This window comes from Aythya fuligula, chromosome 11 (assembly GCF_009819795.1).
Source record: "Aythya fuligula isolate bAytFul2 chromosome 11, bAytFul2.pri, whole genome shotgun sequence".
NCBI lineage: Eukaryota > Metazoa > Chordata > Aves > Anseriformes > Anatidae > Aythya > Aythya fuligula.
In genome coordinates this window covers 20,791,853-20,797,949 of record NC_045569.1, presented here as the reverse complement: position 1 = coordinate 20,797,949, position 6,097 = coordinate 20,791,853, and positions in this window count along the sequence as shown.

The following is a 6,097-nucleotide window of genomic DNA, read 5'->3' as shown; positions in this document are numbered from 1 at the left end:
GGCACCACCGGCTCCCCTCCTGCCTGCTCGCCCCGTGCCATCGGCGCTTCGCTTCCCCCGCAAGCCCCCCGCCAGCGAGGAACTGCACGTGGTGGAGGGCGGCCGAGTCAGACTGCTCAACTTCACACCAAAGGATGTAGCAGGATGTGTACAGCTGGGAATAACTACAATTATTTTTTTTTGTAAAAAAAAAAAAAAATGGGGGGGGAGAAAAAAAGTAAAAAAAATAAATGTAATGAGGCTCAAATGAAGGCAAAGTGTCTATAAACGATTTGACCTCTGGAAACCTGCACTGAGTTGATGTTAAATGTGAGCAAGCACAGTGAGAGGCTGTTGTTCCTGCATGGAGGGGCCGGGGTGCAGAAACCCCCCCCTTGCCAGGAGGGTCCTACCCCTCTCGGCAGCCTCGGGGTGCTGCAGGATGCGACCACCCGTGGAAGTGGGCTGGGACCACGAACCGTGCTGCGTGGGAGCGGCTGGACCCCGGCCCTGGTGCTCGACTCCTCTCGTCCTGCTGCGGATGCTTTTGGTTGCTGCCGTGCCCCAAGGATGCTGCGTGGGGTGGCCGTGTCCACCAGGGCTCTGCTGCCTCCTGCGTGGGCATCCCCACCTCCTTGGAGGGACACGAGGCTCGCCTGATCCAATCCTCGCTTTTTTCTTCTCAAAATGAGCCTGAAGCCGTCACCTGCTGCTTGGTTTTTGCCTTCGTGAGCCTGCAGCCTGATGGGGATTCTCCTTCGGTGACACCTGGGGACGATGCCACCGCTGCCGCGTGGGGCTGGGGGCTCCTCTGTGCTCCGAAATTGCCCGACGCCAACGTCCCGCATTCCTCTGCTGCCAACCCCGGGCACCCCGGCAGCCGAAGCGCTTTCCTTGAGCAAGGACACACGCAGCGTCCTGCAGGGCTCTGCCCCGTGATGTATTGAACATGACAGAGCCTGCTGCGAGGGAGAAATAAAAAGCAGGAGCAGCACTCTAACTGCCCGGGCTTTCCGATAATGTACGCCGGTAAATGGTGATGAGTGCATTTAAAGCTGATTTTAAGCTGGATGGAACGAGGGGCTGGCACAGGGGACCATTAAAAGATAAAAATTGCAAGAACTCCTTTGTTGTAAGGTTTTGGAGAGCCCGGCGCACGGCACTGGAAGGGTTTGCCCCTGCCTGGGGGCACCGGGTGCTGCCCCTTCGGGCGGCTGAGAGGCTCTCAGCAGTTCCCAGCAAACTGTTGCCCTTTGCAGTTAATTTGGTTTGACTGCAACCTTTCCAAAAGTGCTGACGGAGAAGGTGTTGAAGCCAGGCACAGTCTCTCCGATTTCCATTTACGTTATCAGCCAGGCGCCGGGTGTGTGGACTTTGAAGTTGAAGTATTCTGAGCCCTGCGCACTATTTTTTTTTTTCATTATTATACATTCTTAAGACCTTTTTTTTTTTTGGCATTTAATGCTTTCAGTGGCCGAGGCTGCTGTGACCCTGGTGCAAACCTCGGCTGTCGTGCTCCTGGATCCCACGGGCATCGCAGTGGGGCACCTGGAGCTGCCTGCACCATGCTGCGGGTGCGCTGCATCCATCCCCAGCCTGCAGCACCCGTTGGGTTGTGTTACCTGCTTTCCATTAAGGCATTTCCATTGCCTTCTGTGAGCACTGCAGCAGCTCTCTCACCCAAGGATGGGCTCCCACATCAGAGGCACGTGGGGTGTTTGGTCCCCTAGCTGCTGAGCCCAGCCGCTACCCCCTGGAGGTAGCCCACGCATCGCACCCGCACCGCTCCTCCTCCCCAGCCCGGTTTTCTGGGGCAGCCATCAGGTGAAATTACGCTTTGAGTAACCACTAATTAGCAAATTGCAGCGTTCAGGCCCAGGCGCTGGGGCAGAGGTCGTTAGCTTGCCTTGAAAAATATCATAAAGAAAATAAGTGGGGTACCAGACGCACCCCCTGGCTCCGGGCTGCTGGAGCGGGCTGAAACCCCGCTGGTGGTGGCTCTTGTGCCACCCCATGGGAACGCTGTCCCCAAGGAGCCTTTTGGCCACGTGGCTTTTCCCGTGCTGTCCCTCTGGTCCCTACAGGGCAGCACCAGGCGTTGGTGTCGGTGTAGGGAAGCGGTGCTGTGACAAACCGTGCCGTGCCGCACCGTGCCCACCTCGGGCACCAAGAAGCCACCCTCAGGCTGGGCTCCCCAGGAGGGCAGCCACCCTCTCCGCCCCCCAGGTTATGGGGCGCCCCCTCCATTCTCCCCACAACCACATCCGAAGCTCTGGGGACAAAGCGGGGTGCCCGCAGCGAGCACACTTTGCGCCTGCAGCCGTCGGGTGCCGTGTGTCACGCACGCGGTGCCGGGCAGGGCCGAGAGCCCCATGTCCCCCCCCTGCACCCCCGTGCGCTGCTGCGGCACCTCGTGCCATCCCTCGGCGGCGGCTTCTCCGAACAGATGGCAGGAGGAGGCTCTGGGACACCGTCAGCTGTTGTTATCGCTAGCTGATGACACGGAGTGTAAATTCTGTTGGCACTACTCCCTTCGTCTGTTCTGCCTCTGCATCCCACCAGTTTTAATTACTGTAATTGAGTTATAATGAATGATTGTGCATTACCATTGTCTGTAATGTGGCAGGGAGTATTCTGTTCGTTACACACTCCATCTAACAACATGCCCCTCCTCGTTGCTTTGTTTATCTGGTTGAAGGGTGTCATCACTTCAAATGGCACAGATAAAACACTACTCAGAGTGGCTGCGTTTAGATGTTTATCGTTTTTCTGTTCTCAGGCACTGGTGCTTCACTGAATCCCGGTGGAAAACTGCAGAAACAGATAAAAACTAATTTGGCTTAATCTCTCTTAAAAAAAATAAATAAATAAAGGGAAGAAAAAAAAAAAAAAAAGCAAACCACCACAACAAAAACCCTGCAGGGCTTTGGCCCACTAAAAAAACCTTTGGCATGGGTTGGCACCAGGGGTGGGGGCTCCCCTGGGGGGCTTGCCAAGGGCATGGCTGCCGTGTGCTGGCTGTGCCCAGGCACCCAGCCCCGTGCCCGTGACCACCACCTCCATGGATTTTGGGGATGAAGCCACGATCAGTGGGCACAGGAGATGCTCACGCATTCAGCACCAAGCACTCGAGCAGGGACCCTTTTAATCTTTGAGGCAGAGGCCAGGCCAATATCAATTTTTAAAGGCAGAGCTGCGTCCTGAGAGCGCCCGTCGTGCTTCTTGGCCTCCCAGAGGATGAGAACTGGCTCGTGTGCACCTCGGGTGCTTCCAGGCTGCGGCTGGCTTCGGAGAAAAAGTGTTGTGTGAGCGCTTTTGTAAAAGACCTGGCCCCATCTGCACACTGTCAGTAAACGGCTGAGCTAAACAGCACGGTGTTATGAATAGTAGCATTTGGGAGTTTTAAACCTTTTTTTTTTTTTTCTTTTTCTTTTTTCTTTTTTTTTTTTTTTTTTTCCCAAGGTAAATTCCAGCAGGATCAACACTGCACAGGAATTGCCCCGGAGGAAGCTGGCTGCTCACCAACTCGCCTTGTAAAAAAAAGATTCATTATTACCATTGAGCCGAGATGAAACAATTCTCTGGAATTAACTAGTCTAATTTTGACCAGCCGATGTTTTGCTACAATGAAAGTTGGGATTGTTACACATAAAAGCCGACCCCCCCAGCACCCCGGGGAGAGGGGGGGAGAAGATGGGCGAGATGATAACGCCGGCGGCGGGCAGGGTGCACGTGCACGCACGCACGCACCTGAAGGAGCCGTGCCTGGTGCCAAAATCCGTGCCGAAAACCCCGTGTGGCACCTGGGGTGGTCACCCCAAAGGGCTGGGCTCGGCCACGCTGCCCCCACACCACAGCATCCACGGGGATGGGGGCACGGGCACACCTGGGACACTAACGAGGCTGATGAGGAGAACCGCTGCGCCCGGCTGGTAATTGGTATTTCGCGTGTGCGGGTCTGATAGCTTCTGCTGAGAGGTTAATTAATGGTTCATTTAGCCATGAGAGGCACTAAATGGGAGGGCACTGAAGGGCCTTGCTCACTTCGTGCTCACCTTTCCCCTCCCAGCAGGAGGACCAAAGCCCCCCCAGTATCGCTCATACTGGGGACCAGACCCCTGCTGCAGGAGCAGGGCTGGTGGGGGTCTCCCCATCGCATCCCTGAGGACCTCAACCCCCTTTCCACACCTTGTAGGGTGGGCACAGACCCAGAGCATCCCCAGACACAGCCACTATCATTCCCCAGGCAGCCCCTGCCAGGTCCAGGAGCTCTCGGCGAGGCACCCAAGCAGAGGGCCCCGCAGTTTCCCCGTGCTTTATGGCAGCACGGAGCAGCTGTGCTGTTCTCGAGGCATATTGAAGCGGTTTAATTACATTTTGACACTAAGAGCTGTTTTATTATCCCAATTTTTGTTGTGTAACTAGAACATGCAACGGATTGCAGAGGCATAATCCATTAATACTCACTTGTGAGGATTTGTAGCTCTGGACTCGTGGCCTTATACCTTACTCGCAGATAAATATATTATCCCCCTGGGCAGCCTATCTGGGGGAGGCAGCGGGCTCCAGCCCGCTGACAGATGTGATATTTATGGATGCTCATTGCTCCAGGCAGGGACACGTCCTTGGAAAGGGGCTCGTGCCTCCGTCTCTGGTGCCCAGCAAGGACCGAGGTGGTTGTGGGGTGCCCCACAGTGGGTGCTTACAGTGGGTCTGGCCTCTACAGGAGGTTCCTCGTCCTTGTGAGGGCTCAGCCTCCCATCATCAGGGTGAGGAGATGGGTGGATATGGCTTGGGAGCACAGGGATGGAAAGCTGGTCTTGTGTTGGCCACCCAAGCTCATGAAAGGGATGGCATCTTCCATTGATGCCACTAAATTCATACGTGTTATATTTCCCTGATGGTTTGGATATTAAAAACCCATGTAAAGGTGCAAAACCTCAAGGCAGGGCAGAGTGCACCTTCCTCGAGGCATGGAGCAGGCAGCTCCAGGGCTGTGAGCCCTGCCTGGCCCTGGAGGAGCAGCAGGAGCCAGAAGGGGCAAAGCACAAAATGCAAAACCTCCCCCTGGAGAGGTGCACAGAGCACACCGGCAGCTCCCAGCTCGGCTTCTGCCACAGCAGGAGGGTGGCCACCCTCTGTGGAGCATAAAAGAGGCAGAAAACTGCAAATCTGGGGTTTGGAGGTGCAGTCAGTAACCCGCTGACCTTGCCAGGCTGGGGGTCTCTGCTCCTCCCCAGAGCACCTCGCTGCCCGCACCCCGGCACCGAGCTGCAGGGAGATTTCTCTCTCCCGTGATAAAGAACTTGCAGGGAGCAGGAGCCATCTGAACCGAAAAGCAATCATCCCAGCTAATAAACCACTCAGGAGCTCTCCTGAGCCGTAAAAACCCTGCCTGCTGCTTTCGGAGGGTGGGGAGCAAAGGCAGGAGCAGCCCAAGGCTGCGCACGCTTCCTGCAGCAGGAGCAGGGACCGCTTCATCTCTATGGGTTTTCATCCACCCCACTGCGCTCCTGCTGAGTCCCAAAGGGCCCCATCCTGGTGCAAAATTCGGGTGGGAGAGGCCGTGGTGCTGCTCCACATGTTCACATCATTTCTCCCTTTGCATCTCTCCCCTGCAGCCCCCAGTGCCCCAATAATCCCCAAAACAACCAGGAAATTCCCCAGCACAGGAGCACGGCCCCGCACACTGACAGCCGGGGTTATCCCAACCCTGCCCCAGAGACCCCAGGGACCCCCAGGCCGGTGCGAGGACCTCTCCCTGCTTCGCCTGCCGCTCTCTGAACCAAGTTACTTTCCTCCTCCCCTTTCCCAGCACTTAACCTCGTGATCCTCTCTCTTTGAGCACACACAATTTTGGCACGCAGCTCCGCGGACCACCCTCAAAAGCAAATCTCTTTAATTTATGGAGAGACTCGGCTTAAAAACGCGAGGATTTCCCCCCCTCCTCCGTCCTTCGCGTTTTGTCCTGACTGTAAATTTTTTAACGACAGTTTAGAAAACATGAGCAAATCATCGGTGACGTTTTTATAACCTGCCTAATACTTTAAATAAAAGGTTCCCCAGAAATGCGTGGCAGGAGCTGATGAGGGCGATCTGCGGGGACAAACGTGCTGAG